The following is a 17,125-nucleotide window of genomic DNA, read 5'->3' on the forward strand; positions in this document are numbered from 1 at the left end:
CTCCATCAGCGTGAAAACAAATTACCCTAATGTGACATTAATATCTATTTGCTACCATCTGCGATCTTTTAAAATGGTATTTAATTTCTTAATATTCTGAGACTTCTTTCCTTAAAAATTTCATGTATCACTAAAAAAGAAGTCTCGTCTAAGTCACAAATGCATCCTTTTTCTCATGTATATTTGATACCAGGCTCCAGTCTAATCTGATAAAGTGCACTTTGCCTGTGGTGTCTTACAATAAGCTGGCTGCATTAGTGCCGGGAAAAATCAATACCGATTTATAATTTACCATCGCAAAAACCTATCACTTTTTATGACCCTCCATCCTGGCTCATTAATATTACATTAAAACACACACACACACCACTGCAACAGGGTGAGATCGTAAGCTTGTCAGGTTTGCAGTCATAAAGAAAGCTTTAATTGGTCTTAGTTTGGGAATTCAGCATTAGATTTTGTTTATTTGCTTGATTATTGTTGAAAGAAAATACTCCTGACTTCTGGTGGATTTTAAAAATGCATCCTGGTAATGCACCGATTTCTCAGCCATCTCCTTTCAGTTTTCTTTTTCTTTTAAATTTTTTTCTTTTCCTGCATGAGGGCATGGCTTTTGAATAATGGCTTTCCCCCTAAAACTTCAGCAAGGTTAGGTAAATCACACAGAGGTGTTAATGGGTTGGACATTACCTTCTCCAGTCAAGAGTGCAAATCTGTTGTGGCTGGATGTTTGTTTGTTGGCTTTTCCAAAGAGTTCTAGAAGACCACTTTGGGGCAAAATACAGAAATCAAATCAGTATATGTTATATTGCTTGCCTGTCTTACACAATGCTCAGCTTCCCCAACTGGTGGTGTTCAGCTGTGTGCTGCTGGCACCAATGGCCATTGGGATCTCCAGCTGAGATCAGCGTACCCAGTAACTTCCTCTCGCTGGTGTGTGTTGAGATCTGTGAGCTGCAGAACCAAGAGTGAATTCCTTTATTCTTACATATTTTAGAAACAAAAAAATGTCACAAAAATAAATCAAAACCCAAAGCAATACTTCACCCCCCCGCCAAGTAAATTAAAATAATTTGATAATTGTGTGTTTCACACTACATCGATGCTAGCCATAGGGAGTTACGAAACTCCCTACATCTAAATTCTTACCAGATAGTGTCAAAAATAATGATGTCGGTGTTTATGTTGACACGGGAAAGGTGTTCCTTGTTTATTTCATATTATTCCTGGGGATTCTTTTTTTTTCTTGTTAATATTGTGGATATTCCACTCTAATGACATGGCTTGTTCGCTTTTCTTGCAGGATAAAAGGTTAAGGAATAAATAGGTAAATGCTGTTAACGCACAAGTAAAAATAAATAAATAAAAAATAAAAATTGGGAATTCAGTGTGTTCTCAAGTATGCAGTAGATCCACACCATGCAGCAAGTACATGTCGTGATTGGGTTTTTAAAAGACGTTCGCCTCCCCACTGACTGACAGGGCCTATTGATTTTTTAGGTTTCTGCCGTCATCAGTTTTCAGCCTCGCAGCGGCCATATGTCGAGGTCAGGGCACGCGGGGGCTCAGGCAGGCAGCCTTCGCCACAGCCAAAAGTGAAGGGCCGCTGAAAGAAAATCAATCATGTCATAAGTGGGAAGCATCAAAAATTTTCCCCCTGTATGGCTGAGGCCCATCAGGCTGTCTCCACTCGGCAGCGAAGGTTAGGCATCTGTCAAGCCAGGCTAGGTGAAAAGTATTAGAAATGCCAGTTAACCCGTGGTACGGCGGAGCGCAGCCGTGCTTCCCTGCCTTTGTCTGCCTGGTCTGTATGACAGGGTTAGCACTTGGACTTAATTTTTGAGACCAGGGAGCCTCCCCATCTGGGCTAATCTGCAGGATGTACTACACGGGCTCTGTGTTGGCAACTGGTGGCACACACGTGGGTGTTTCACTGTATTCTGGGCAGCCAGCGTGCTCCTGTGTTCCTGAGGTCCCCAGATGTGCTTCTGAAATGAAGCATCCCGGGGAGCAGGGTGTCCAGGTTTTTCTTTTTCTATCTTTTTTTTAATGATAAATGTTTGCCCCTCTGCTGATCTGGATTTTGCTCGACTCTTGTTTCAGAATATCTTCACTGAATTGACAGTAAATATTTCCATTGTTCCGCTAATTGGGGAAAATATATTTCATGCACTCTGTGAAAGTATACTGCTGTGCTGTATGATTTTAATCTTTCCCCTCCTTGTTCCATTTAAAATCCATACAATTAGATTGTGCAATTATGCTAAATAATCGATCTTCTGTATCTTGTTTGCCACTTACATGATGCCTCTTGCAGAGAGGAAAACATATCTGAGTACGTCCACTAAATTTGAAATACTGATTTAGTAATACACTGGGATATTTAAGATTATGTTGGCCATCTTTCAAGCATTCTGATTGCTGATCATGTGCCCTGAGGAATATTGCAGTAGGCTATGGATAATAGAGCGCGTGTGGATTTATTGTTAAGCAATTAAGCAAAAAAGAAAAAAAAAAAACAAAACAAACTTATCAGTAGAAAAAGGGGAGCACAGCCTCAGTCTTCTAATTTTGGAGGAAGAGCTGTGCTGGTGTGAGTAAAGGGATATTTGCTCAATTAAAAACAAAACAGAAATCCCCCCCACACAAACATATTCTCCTCATTTGAGACCAGTTATACATCTCATCTCCACGTGCCAGCCTTGCTGACGTTGCTGAACTGATATCTCTTTTCAGTGAGTGATGCTGGAGGGGAAGGGGCTGTGATGGGGCTGGGAATGGGACCCAGCATCGCGCTGCAGCTTTGCCACTTCAGAATTGACTTTTGCTGCCTGACCTGAGATGTATACTTCCTAATAAATGCTTTAGCTTTGTATGCTCCAATGATTACATTCTCCATTGAATACAGATAAAAAGACAAAATGTTTCTTTAATCAGCACTGTGATGTGAGACCGTTAAGGTAATAGTGCTTGAAACTATTAGAATCTCAAAGATATTGACTGGCTTGCTTTTGGCGTTGCAATTATAATTACATTTTTAGGCTGCGTTATATGGCTTTATAGTAGTTATTCTAACACAGAAGGCTTGTCTGACCAGAGTTGTAACTGGGGAAGATGTGTAGGGGAAGAAATTTTGCAGTCTGAGCTGTAGGTGTAGCTAGAAGATGACCTAATTGGGACTGATATAATTTGGTTTGAAAGTGTGTAAGGAAATCCAGGTCATCCCTCTGGAATCCACAGTGAATAAGCAGAGACAGATTTGAGGGGAAAAAAATGTTTGAAACCTTCCTCAAAGTGTATTTTAAGCTCTTGAAGCATTATGGGGAAGACGGGTTACAAAAATTCTTTTGTGAATTTAAGGCAGATAGGCTGCTCCTGCCCAAAGAAGTCCCCCCTCTGCAGGTATGTGACCCCCCAGTCCCTTGGAAGAGAACTCTGCTGGGTTGCCAGGAGCAGAGCACTCCAAATCTCATCTGCTCTCATCAGCTGTCCTACTTGCTGGAGCAGGGGACTGTAGTCTGGAAGAGGCTGTAGGTAAGACATCTGTCCTGCAGCTCAGCCCCAGGCAGGGGAGTCAGCACTCCTCTGCTCCACCCAGCATGCAGCCCATCACTGGTCACCTCCTGGGAGGGTAGGTGGATATTTCTGGGGGAGCTCAGCTGGACTCTTATGAATGCACACTTGCAGTGGCTCCAGCATGGTGATTTCCACCAGTACACACCAGTAGGCACGTCCCCCTTACTGGTGGCAATACACTAATGCGAGGCGAGCATCCTCTTACTGCACTGAGCTATGGATATCTAACTCAGAAGACAGCATAGCTTGCATAAGAAGTTCAAGAACTATCCTGTTTCTTCCTAAATCTATTTAAACAAGGATTAAAATAGTTTAAATGTGTTGCGTTAGGCACTTGCACTAGTTTATTCAAACTAATGTTCTCTGTAGTATCAGCTGGCTTTGATGGTAAGATTGGATTTGATGACATATTTATAGCACATGGCACAAACCAAGTTTTCTGGCTTCTAGTTAGTACTTCATTGCAGATATTAAGGGGAAAAAAGTGTAAGCACATAGCCGTGGTGATGATGGGTTGATGGTTGGACCAGATGATCTTAGTGGTCTTTTCCAAACCTTGATGATTCTATGATTCTGCCTTGCACTGCAGAATTGCTTTAGATTTGGTGCTGTGACAGCCATGGCCACTTGGCATCCTGAGCATTTTGATTTCTGACTTTTCTGAGCAAAGTTGCAGGCCTCTTTCTGCTTCATGTAGAGCCTGATTCACCTGTACAGAGCCAGCTGGCTCTTCACCCAGAGTTTTGTTTTCTTCCCAAGTAGAATTAAAATACTGAGATAATAGAAATCAAGAGCAGTGTCCTGAAGCTGTCTGTTAGCACCAGCTGTGGTTTCTGGGATCTGTGGTATGTGCATAGGTGGGTTTATGCATGTGTGCATGTGCAAAATTTGCTATTTGTTGCAAGAATTCCTGTTCAGCAACAACTGGTGGTTCTGTGTTCTGTGAGTCTTCATCCCTCCCATAACTTCCTCCTGGGGGTTTACTGGAGTCTGCCTTTGAAGGCAGGGCAGTTAACATCCCTGGTGCTGTGCTTTGGAGGTATGAAGCACCGCATAGTCATTATTATAATTATGAATGATCAGACAGAGAACGTTCCTGATCCCTTTGCTCTGATGTGGACAGGCCACTGCTGATGTGCCTGAGGTGGCTCTGCTGGCTGCACCCAGCTGTGAGCGAGATGCTGGCCCTCTTACTGCATCACACGGATCCTCACTCCTCTTCCTCCTAAATCATTAGTCTGCAGTCCAGACCGGTGTGTGGGCTGTTTGCCTGTCAGGCACAGGAGAAGGCTCACACAGTCCATGCTATAGGAACTCCAGAGGCTGTTTTGCAAGGATTTACAGCGCTTATCCAGGGCAGCTGTCAGCCCTGCAGCTCCTGCTCACCCAAGGCGACCTTTTCATTTCTTTTATGTCCTCCTTAGCTGTTGTATCGCTGCACTCTGCAGGAGCAGTGCCTTCCCTGAGCTGAGAAGTGACCCCTGCCCCATCCTGCCTGGGGATTTTGGGCTCCCCTTTGGTGCACCTGCTGCCCTGAGCTGTGTGGGCAGTCTCCCATCTTCTCTCCCTTTTCCATTTCCTTTCCCTCTGTCACTTCTGCTTCCTTTCCTCCTTTTTTCCTCTTTCTCATTTTTGCCTGCTCCAAACTGCATTCAGCCCTATTAAAACAATAAATTCTGATAGCTCCATAGAAGCTGTTTAAGATCTCTTGGGCCAAAAAAAAAAACCCAAAAAACCCACACACCTTTTTTAACAAAAAAGTCCCTGAGTGCAGATCTACAAAATACATTTCAGAATGATTATGGCCTTTTTGGGCAAATAGCATTCATTTTAAACAATGTCTTCAAAATACTTATATTTAAAACATTTTTAAAATGATTTTTTTATAGCAGACAATGATGAGTTCTAAAGAGCCATTATGATTTATCATGGAAATCACTTTTTAAAATTGTCTTTTAAATACACATTGTGGAGTTGTTGTGACTGTGGTGCATTTCTAGAAGAGAGAATTTATTTCCTGTAATTATTTCCTTACCCTGCCTAACATGAAAGAAACAAACACTTCATTGCTTGTCTCTTTCTAAAACAGAATGCAATGGTTTGTCTTAAATGGTCAAAAGTTTAGAAACTCTGCCTTTATGGTGGGCTGTGCTTTTCTAAAATGGCCCATTATGAAGGACTGCTGATGGATAACTCCTCACCATGTTGCAAGGCACCTAGGGGCTCACCTGGGACCCCGGAGGAGCACTGAAGCCCACTGACGTCTGCAAGTTGATGCAGGGATGGGTCCTGGCAACAGAAACTGCTCTGTGTTCTGCTGGAGTCGTAAATGGGGCTGTAAGACTAAGACTTGAATAAAAACCAGGAAAGCCATGATCCATACAAGAACATCTCCTGGGAAAAGCTTATTTTCTTAGTTTACAAGCAGCTATCTATGAAATAATTGCTTATTATGTGATATACCTGTGCTTTACTGCACCAATCTGTGCATATGAAGAGTTACTAACTGGGCTTACTGCACACTGAGATGCTTATGATGTAACAGATGACTAGTTTAAGGGCAAATTATTCTGAGAAGTAGTTTTTGTTGAGGACAGTGGATGTTTGTAAAGTTACAGAAAATTATTCTTCCCCAAAATAAGTATTGATTGAAAGGAACTGATGATTGATTAAGGATGCATGCATGAAAATGGTAGAGCAGAACATAAAGGTTAATTAAAAATTAGATATATTTTTGCAGACAGTGTAGATGTGATTCCAAAACAGAAAGATGCCTGACATAATAGAGCAGCAGCACATATGCACGTTACCCTGCACAAACTTCAAAATAACCTGTTCATGGCCTTTTGGGGAACAAAATATGAAAGATGTAAACTTCCTATGGAATCAAGAAGGTGTTTTCAAAATGAAGTTCAGTAAAGCTGTAGATGTGTATCAGGCACTGCTGGGCATCTCATTTTTATAAGCTAAACTGGGTTGTTGTGCAGCACAGTGAGTTCCTTTGAAATAAATTTTCAGGTGAACTGACATTAGATAATCTACAGTTCATGAACAGCATATTTGAGCAGTTCCCTTTGACGTGCTGGGTCAATGCAGAGCTCAGCCACTGGCTTTCATATTGGTCAGCTGGAAAATCAGTGTATGTTGCAAAGTATTCAGTCTGAAGAGAAGATGAAGCTTCAGAGAAGCCAAAAAGAGTATATGATGCTCTTCTAATGCAGTCAGTCTGGAAAAGTTTCACTGTGGTTGCAAGACTTGTCAATGGCCAAGTGCTTTGGTAACATCTTGATGGTTCTTCAAGGTGATGGTTGCTGCACCAACACAGGCTTGTGGGTGTGTGCATGAGTGTAGGCACTAGGAAAACCTGCAGAGAAGACTGGCATGGTAACAAATGCTCAGAGGGCTTCATTTGTCTGGTAGGTGGGCATCGAAAGAGGCAGCAGTTGGCAGACTTCCTACAGTAATAGCTGTAGTGTTTGCTCTGTAATCCAGCACCCTGACCTCATCCTGGCACCAGCCCAATCCCACCCAGCCCAAGCAGGATGCTGTTGGCTGCAGCTCCTACCCACAGGGTGGAAACTAGTAGCAGCGGAGGGCCTGGATCTGAGTGCACCAGTAGGTTTCCCCTGCACTAGGGGTTGGCTTATGGTGTTGAAGGCTGAGCCTCAGCAAACCCACTTACATGGAATGGGGCTTCTTTCAGTCCATGCCAACTCTGCTCCTGGGGCTGTGGGATTCATTTTTAACTGGTATCAAGGGAGGAGGCACCTCTGTGGGGTCGTAGGTCCTGTGATGGTGTTTCTCATTGTATGTTCTCAGAGCCCCAAAAGCCTCTCACTGGGGATGAACAAACAGATTTCACCAGCTGAGTTCTCCCTTCCTGCAGGATCTCAGAGGGAGGCAGCAGTCCAACCTTGTAGCTTTTTATGAGCCTTTCAGAGTTTCCGTCGTGCCAGACCGTTTGGGAAATGCTCTTGCAAGTAACTTCTTAAAAGACTGTGCACATCGCAGGCAGGGACTAGGAAAGCTGAAATGCAGTGCAGCCTCTCTCTGAAAGATGCTTTATGAGCCACCCCACCCTTGCAGAATAAACTATCACAAAACAGTATAAGACAGGTAATTAATAATTGTGCTAGTGACCTTGAAAATTAATATTGTTTGTTATTGCTGTAAACAAACTGAGTTTCCTTTCCTTATTATATTTTGTATGGTAATTTGGCATAAACACTCCTTTTCACATAATTTCCCCAGTTGACTTTTGTCTCCTTGGCAATTTCCGGCTTTAATAAAGAAAACCTAATTAAGAAGGAGCTGTTGATTGGTTTGCTAGTGTAATTAACACAGGTGATGCTAATGAGTTTCAATGAAACCAATGGTTTATAGGGAAAAATAAACAGAGTGGTGCTGCATGTGGTGTGAGTGATATCTGCACTCTGGGAAGATGTTATTGTGATTTTCAGGCCTCATGTGAGTGGTTTGTGAAGGTGGGAGGGGGAGATAAAATGTTTTATAAGATTCATTAGCAGTGTTAGACCAAGTTGAATCAGCTTTGTGGCTTGGGTATATTAAAAATCTGTTGTTTTCTGACCCCATTAGTAGCATGTGAAGTTTTGTCTTCCTGAGGGAAGGGAGAAATGTTAACTTTTTTTTTGCTGTTCTGTCTGTGTTAAGCTCGCAGTGTGATCAGAGCGGAGCACAGCCTGGCTCTGGGGGCTGAGCAGGGGTCGTTTGGGAGTCGCTCCTCTACCTGCTGACTCCCTGTGCAAAACAGGGAAGTCTGTGCAAAAAGCTCTTAATTTTTGTGATTTCCTCTTTATCGCTTGTTTTCTTTTTTCTTAAATATGTGGGACCAAATCCTGCTCCTGTAGTAAAGTCACCACAAAAATGTGAAACTTTTGGCAATGTAGGAATGTGCAGTGAGGGGTTCAGGATTTCTGCTACCGCTTCTGTGCTGCGATTTCTTAGGAGGAGATGCTTATTTTTTATAATAACATTGGCAGTGTTTTATAGTTGGTCTGTGTTTCTAAGCAGCATTTGTTGATTCCTAATCTACATAGCTTTCATTCTATGGAAAATAATCATTTTTTTTTGTATTTTAAGGGTATGCTCATTTGTTCATCTCAGTCTTTTCTGTACATCTCCCTTTTTTTCCTTTTTTCCTTTTTTTTTCTTTTCATTTATGTCTCATTTTTCATCATGATGTAGTTAAGCCTTTTTTTCAGCTTGTGCTACACTTTGTCTTGTCTATTGCTATGTGACAGAAAAGCCAGAGACATTCCATGTCTGGCAGTACACCTCCAGGGACATCTTTTGAACTCTCATAATTTGTATTTATTGCCACCCACTTTGTAAGTTCACAGTTTAATTTGCCAGCAGTGGCAGTGTTAGGCCGACACAGTAAAACAAGATAACGTTAAAATGTCAGAACGAGAGGGGGCATGAATGATGCATTACCCACTGCTAGAACTTGCACTTGTCATGCCTTTCCACCAAAGTGATGTTAACTACCTTTTGAGAGCCTTATCTGACTGGTATTACTCAGAAATAGGATCATTAGTTCACTGCTCTGATTAGAAGGTTGCTATGGTTGATTAACTCTTCTGGAACTGGGATCACGGTGGGAACATAACATGAATCACATTGGATTATGCATCTAGAACTAATTTTATAATTATTTCTTGCATTTATTTATAGTTGTTTACATGTGTATTTCTTTAATTCACTCCTGGTCTGACAGAACTGAGGATAGAGGGAAAATTTTAACTCTATTTTAAAGGAAACCTTTAAGGTACCTTTCAGTTGAGCTGCTTCTCCTTCAGCACAGCATGTTAATGGTGACCTATTATGCAAATTACTATAAAATCAGGAAAAACTGCAATTTGATGTGGTTTCTAGAGTTGCACAGATAGTGTTAGTTAAAGCCTCAGTAAAGAATGGCAGTCAAACTCAGATTTTCATGTGGGGTGAAGAAGGATGCGTTGCTCGCTGGTGCTGTGGGCAGTGGAGAAGCCAGCCAGGGCGTCAGGGGGTCCCTCTAAATCGGACGTCTGATGGATGATGCTGGTTTTCTTTCCTGCCTGCTCCTAAAATGCTTCCTTGAAAATGATTTGCTGAATTTGAAAAACGAGAGGAAATTAATGCGCTGTAAAAAATGTTTTTTAAAAATAAAATAATAAAACTCAAATGCTGTAGCAATATCCTCATAACTAAAGCAGGAATTCATTTCTGAATGTTGCTCCTTTGGCTTCTTCACTGTAGGGACTCCTTGCCCATTATGACTCCGGATACCTTAATGGACAAACTGCCATTAGTGTTACACTAAAAAAATAAGGTCCTTCTGATGTGGACATTAGCAAAGGTGCATTAGTAAGAATAATGTCTCCAAGCCCAGCAAGTACCTGTGCATGAGACAGCTCTCTGTAATTTCAGTGCTTCCTTCTATTTGCCAGCAGTTTTCTGGTTCGGTCTATCTGATGCAGGCAATTTCAGACTGAGCTCTGGCAGTGCACCTACAGACCTGACTGAAATGCTTAATCCGCTCCTGATGTTATGCAAAATGGCTCTGATCCAGTTGTCTTTGTAGTCGGGGAGAGCTGGATCAGATCCTAAAAGATGAAGGGCCAGGATGGATACAATTTAATGGAGTGAGTAGCACAACTGATTCCTACAGTTACATATCTAAGTAAAATGAGGAGGCTTTGGATGAAAATTAGCTGAAAAATGCAGTTTGAAAAATACAATGACACTGTTGACAGTGACTTTGGAGAGCAGGCTTTGGCTGCTGAAGAAGAGATTTTGCTTTAATGATATAAAATAAAGATGTCTTTGTATGAGAAATACGTTCTAATGAAGTGGAGGCATCTTGAGACAGAACACACAGTTGCCTTCTGCTGTGGATTGTGTGCGGGTACATTAGAAGTCCAAATCTTACATCCCTTATTCAATTCTCCCTCAGACAGTGATGAAAGAATTACTCAGACTTTGGTCATGACTTCATGGGGACTGCTCACATGAGGACAGATCTCAGAACAGGTTCATGGTTTATAGCTGGCGTTTTCATAGACAAGTTTCCACTACTGTCCTTTCCTTGCTGGGTTTAAAAGGGAACCTGTAGATAGATTGTCAGCTGCTGGTTCTTTTCTGGCTACATCAAAATCAACCACAGTGTAAATCAATGTTGTGTGTCTGCAAAGAGGCTGGTGTTCTGCAGGGCTTGTCTTATTGAGGTGAGCTGAAGAGATGAACAAACAGCTTGAACTCCTACCTGTTGCTAAAACAAGCCCCAAAAGAACAAAGCCACAATTCAGGAGTGGTGCAGCACAGAGGCTTGCAGCTGTCACACAGAGCAGGGATGGAGCACGGGTTGCTTTTACAGTCCTGGCACCTTTCATTTGGAGGCTGATGTTGCTGTAGGATTCTTTCCATGGATTGAATGAGAGTGTCTATGCCAGCTTATCTTTGCATGGAATTGATTCTATGGTATGCAGTTTAGAAGTCTGATATTCTTATTAAGTTAAAAATAATAATTCATTATAGGTTCTCTTTAGGTTAAAAAAAAATAAATAAATCCCAGCTGCCTTTTGGAAATGGTAAAGTCAGGTATCTGAAAAGACCTCTACTTTTATTAAAATTAAATGACTTTCTGCATGATGATCTTACATTTTAGATCTGTTTTATGTAAGGGCTGAGGAAAGGCTTTAAGGGCAGAGCTTACATGTTAGCCTGACAAGAAAGGCCTTACACTTTTCTCTCTATGGCAGAAGGTTCTTCAGGGACCAGCAGCTCTGTCTGTCCTTGCAAAACCATTACTGCACCTGAATTCTCAAGCAGCTCAGCAGTCCCTTTCTTAGTGCTGCCTTGTTGCTGCACCTCTGCATTGCCCAAGTATTCTTGTGTAATGTGAGAAAGAAAGAGAACAAAAAACAAAGTACCACCAATTTTTGCCTACTTTTTTTTTTTTGCTGTGAGCCAAGGCTTTTGCAGCACCATTAGGATGTAGATTATCATATTTAAAACCTGTGATGACACCATTGTACCCATCTGAATGATTAATCTGCTCATTAAAAGAGTGCCGATGGGCTAGTCTAATTGGAACATGGATCTTCTTAAAGGACGTTGCAGGGTCGGGAATAGGAAATATTACTCATAACATAAAGTAGGGATTAATTATGCTACTAAATACTACTGTGTGAAATTTACATATGGGTCTGGTCATTGGCAAGGGGTTAGGAAAAGTGTAAGCATCCCATTTTTATAACCTTAAAAACGTAGGTGGCACGTTCGTGGCAAAGCTTAACCCCTTGTTATTTCAGAGGTGGGAACTGCTCAGATGCCATGGGAGGGGCAGGAACACACAGCTTCACTTCAATTAATCACCGCTGCATAAATTGCAATGCTTTTCCATGCGTGGGTCACAGCATTAGCTCTGGTACCTGTGGGGTGTCTGTGTGGGTACCTTCACTGCTCAGAGGGCACAGTGGTGAGTGCTCAGGCAGCAAAGCACAATGGATGCGTGCGTTCCCCACCCTTGGATCACGTCCTGGAATTGCACTGGCAGTGTGAGAAGTCTGGCTGCAGCCTCAACTTGGAAGCAGGATCCATCGTTTGATTGCAGGAAATGGGCATTGTTGCTCCAGATGGTGATGGTAAATTTTGCTTCTTCTTGAGTAGTTTTTGGCAGCTGTGTTAGGCAGTATTATTCGGTTGCATGGTAATATCTTTCACCGTGTTTGAATTCCCGTGGTTGCTGCTGGGAGCCTGCTATAGCATGGATTTAGCTCTGCTTTTCCTGAACGAACTTTGGGCAGTGTATGTTCTTGTTTAGAGTTGTGATTCCTTATGTTAATGGCGGTCCCTTACTTTTAGACTTACCAGGTGTCTCTATCCTATAGCTGCACTGTCAAGGTGGCCCTGCTGGCAGTCTGTCAGAATTTTGGGAGTCAGCGGAGTTTGGAGTGGTTGCAAGCTGGGAAAAGAAAATGCGAGAGTGAGTGTCACAGATGAACCACCTGTTACTTCAGCCTTAATCTAAAATCTACCTGTGATATTGTGATGGCTTTTGCTCCCTCTGTAGGAGTGATAAGCTCTTTTATTCAAGTTTTACAGTTGAAGTGAAACCATTTCTCCAAAGAGGTCTGCATTTAAGCTGGGACCCTCTCCTAGATTTCCCTTCACCCGAATCCCTATCCACTAGATCTCCATCTCTGAATATTAATCAACGGTGCAGAAATGACTTTTTGCCAAGTTATTTCCTAAACCTCACAGGATTACCTTTGCTCAAATATGTGAGTGTATAATAAAGGAAACAACCAATACTTCAGTGTCCTTAGTGAGAAGTCCCTTGAATTGATTTTAAAGGAATAATTCTCATCAAGTTAGCTCTGCATCTCATCAAGTTAGCTTTGCATCTTATCACAGCCTCCTAAATATTGACAGGACTTGAGGACTGTTCATTAGAGAAAGAATGGTTTAATAACCTTTTTTTTTTCTAGCCAATTTAAGCTGTGATATCTCAGTGTCCTGTAAGAGTTAAGACTGAGCAAACCCTTTCTTAGAGGGGAAACTTCAGTGAAACTCGACAGGGGTGGTGGTCCATGTATTTGGGAAATTCACATTTGTATGTAGCTAAATGTATAAGCATCTCTGTGATTCATTATTCCAGTAACTGGTCACTGCATAAACACCAGTGGCTTATACTCCTGGTGATGAAACACAGGATTACTTTCCCAGTTCTACAGCTGGAGGAAACGAAGCAGGGCAAGGCAGGGCTCACATCATGTGTGGGGTTACAGATGAGTCTGTGGCAGAGCTGTGGGAAGTGATCTGGCTACTGAGCATCTCTGTGTACTTGGTGAGCTGCCTGCCCTCTCTAGCGCTGTGCAAGTATTTAAGTGTTTTGTTGGATTGGGGCCTGGATGCTTTTAGGTTTGTTTTGAAAGCTGTTGTTTATTTTAAAGCACTTTCCACTGCTAATTTACAGGTCTGTTCTTGAGATCTGCTGTGGAAAGCCCTACCTTATGGAAAGGGGTTCGTTATGTCAGGAGACAATGGAAGGCCTTTAGGACCTACTCTCTGAAAAATGCTTCCAAGGACAGAGGAAAGAAACGGGTCACTTGTCCATCAATATGGATAGATTGTTCCTTGAAGTGGTTCTCCCCAATAGACAGCTATTCTGGGGTCTGGTTCTGCCTGAAGATGTGGACTGTGGATGCAGGGATCTAGCCAGCTAACCAGATGGGCAGGATTCACAGAGCATGCTTGTGGTGCAAAGCCTCCGAAGACTCTGGCAGCCTGCCAGTGCTTATATATAGCAATTTGCTTAGGGGATGGAGATGGAAAGCTTCTCATTGGCCATCAGAATGGGAGCTGTTAAAAAAAATTTTTGGCTCCATGATTGCATTTTGCCTCCCCATGGGTGGAAGTTGCAATACCTGTAGAAGCTATTTTCAGTTTTTGTTTTTATTTTTATTTTTTTTTCAATGGAAGAGTCATTAGAAGGAAAATGAGAGTTTTTCCTTTAAAAACAGAATCTGTTGGGATGTTCTAAAGTGATGGTTGGCAAAATGATCCTCGCATGCCAGGATTCTTCTGTAAGTAATGAGATCACTTTGGATCAGCATTGGAAAATGGGATAATCCACTTTTATCATAAGTGAAAGCTCTGATGCAAAGCATGAGTGAGCTTGTGAAATATGTCGCTGTATGTTTGGCCTCTTGCTTATAATAACCTTGTACTCGGTTCCTAATAGTTGTAAAGAATACAGTAAGGCTAAAAACCAAATGCTCCTGACATGTGTCAGTGTTTCAGTGAACCCTGATGCTGTATGTCATTGATTTGAGGCTGCAGACAAAGAAACTTTCACTTTCTCTCTCTTCCCATTTTTTTCCTTTTTTCTTTTCCTCTCTCTTTAATAATGACCGCGTGAGACAGAGGCGGCATTTATTGATGGGCTGTGTTGTTGACAGTGTTGTTTACATATCTGGAGTGACGCCGCCCCTCAAGCTGCTCCAAGCTTATCAAATCACTTTAACTAACTCCCATGCTACCACCAACATTAGTCCAAATCTGTCACAACTGGCAACCTTCAGCGTTTGTTTGAAAAGACTGTTAACAGGTTTCAGCATCATCAGAATTGCAAGGCAGAAGCAAATAAGATTATTACACACAGAGTGTATTGTTAGATGCATTAAATGGATGTATCACATAGGCCATGTATTAAACTCTTTGAATGTTTTATTAATAATGACACTTCCATGTGCTTTTTGGTTTTCATGAAAATGGTTTTCAAGATTTCTCCTCAGTAACTTATTTTCTAAGCAGATAGATATGCATGCGTATGTGGGTATTAGAAACAGCTAAGGTATTTCTTCATTATAGATGAAAATCTTCAGTTTTTCAGCACTATGAACACTAGAGTCTCATAGGAGAAAAGAGATAAAATTGTACTCAAGTTAGGCTAGGGTTAAATAAAAAAAAGTGTCTCCTTGACAGGGACCCAATTTAAAGCGAAAAGTTTAACTCCCACACTGCAGTAACCCAGACAAAACAGCTTCCATGGCCTTTGTGTGACGTGGAAGGTGAACATAGAGCATCTTCTGTGATATTGCCCTTTTTGGCTCGCAAAGTGTATTAAGTTACGTGAATGGAGAAAGTTTTGAAACGGGCCTTAGAGTTTGACATAATATCTCTCAGTTGGAACCGGTGCTTATTACAGTGAATACCTTTTTTTTTCATGTCCATAAAAGCGAATGGGTGACTGTTAGCGAAGCCATGATATTGGCAGTCTGTGCCTTGACCTGGGATCTGATACTCTTCCCAGGGGTTCTTGCTTAGGAATGCTTATGGCAGCAATGCTGCTAATCCCAAACGAAGAGGCAAAACACCGCTGGCTTTTGTCTCGATGTTAATCAAAAAGTAGTCTGGAGGGCGACGTGGTCTGCCTTGTCCCAGAATGGTGGGGAAGTCATCTGTCATCGCATTGAAAATGTCAGCAACATGAAGGTGATCTGAACTCCGTGCGATGTGGGCGTCATCCCAAAGTGATCTCTGAATTTAAAGGTGTGGCAAAGACACCGGCGCTGCAAATTAGAACCATCCGATTTGCATGGATTAACAAGGGAAGGTCGTAGCCCTGTGACAGGTCAGGGGTGCCCCCAGGGATCTGAAGGAAAACTTTGATTCTTTCTTTTTTTCCTTTCCATGAAGTAATCGTGCTGTTCTATTGTAAAAAGAGCTCTGTTACTTATAAAGGGAAGCTTGTCATTTAAATTCATCCAAGTTAGGACACCACTGAGCACTGTCAGATGTCAATCACAATACAGCAGGGAAATGTTTTTCAACAGATTTCTACCTTCATTTTTCCGTAACACAGAGCGGTGGCATAAAGGGGGTCTCTGAACGCACTTCTTAGGCTTAGATTTTATTTTATTTTTTTTATCTGCAACAGACTGTTTTTTTTTTTTGAAGGTATACGGTAAAGAATCATGGTCACCTCTGTGACGGGGAGGGAGGAGAGTGAGGTGAATGTTGTTTATAATTTCTTTTCCATTTGGGGGATATTGGTGGAAGGATTTTTGTGTGTGCTGAAGCCGACATTCTTTCTCAGTGGAATTGTTGATTGTGTCTCCTCGGCACAACTTGCTTTGAAATATTTTGGCTGAAGCCCTGGAGTCTGATCTTTTCACCAAACCTCTTTCACCTCTGTGCTGCTGTCCTACATTTTTGTCCAAGCCTCGTGGAGATTGAATGTTCGCCCTACCTGACATCTGCTCAGGAATGAGATTTTGTACTCTCGCCAGCTCTGGCAGAAGCATCAATTTGATGCCCTTGTCATCGGTTTCATAGGGAAGCTTGGGGCTGTGTGATTTTTAGCTCTGAGCTCCGGTGACCTGCCAAGCTTACTGTTGGTATAAGGGGTTGGGGTATTTGGGAGTGCTGGACTGGCCAAGGATTTAGGAGGCAGGAAAAGGGTGATTGCTCTCCCCCCTTTATTTCTGCAAATTCTCAGTAAGGTTATTTCAATCTGACTTTACTGAATATCTGTAATAATAATAGAAAATCACAATAATATTTGCAGAGAAATGTTTCCTTAGGCTGCCACATTCTTCAGAAATTATCACCATAGCTTGCTAAGCCTGCTCTTGTTGAAGATCCCGCTTCGTCTGACTGCCATGGTGTAGGTCAGGGCTCTTCCTCTTGGAAGTGACATAAGACCACGCTGGCATTTGCCCCTAGGAATGAGAGAGGAGGACTGTGTCCATACGGCTCCCAGTCATGTTAAGCAAAGAACAGATGCTGGACTTGTGAGCAGCTTGGTGGCTGAAGCCCAACTACAGGGGAGCTTCTGGCAGCGATCGGAGCCGCCAGTGCCAGCGGGCGTCACTGCTGTCAGTCAATGGCGATTTCTGCAGAGCGTCATTCACTGGTGGGCACGTCTTGCTCCAAGAGACGCTGTGGAACATCTTTCTGGTAAGGAGCAATAAAGAGATGCTCATATTTTAAACCATGGGTTAGCTATATTATTGCAAGCATGTGTGTTTTTTCTAGATTA

General features: G+C 42.2%; 1 protein-coding gene across 9 annotated transcripts in view; it reads left to right on the forward strand.

The window, feature by feature from the left end:
• Window positions 1-17,125, forward strand: part of EBF1 (EBF transcription factor 1) — a 264,071-nt gene that overhangs the window by 75,921 nt on the left and 171,025 nt on the right. The gene's annotated exons all lie outside the window — the stretch shown is intronic.

This window comes from Phasianus colchicus, chromosome 15 (assembly GCF_987193195.1).
Source record: "Phasianus colchicus chromosome 15, bPhaCol1.hap1.1, whole genome shotgun sequence".
Taxonomy (NCBI): Eukaryota; Metazoa; Chordata; class Aves; order Galliformes; family Phasianidae; genus Phasianus; species Phasianus colchicus.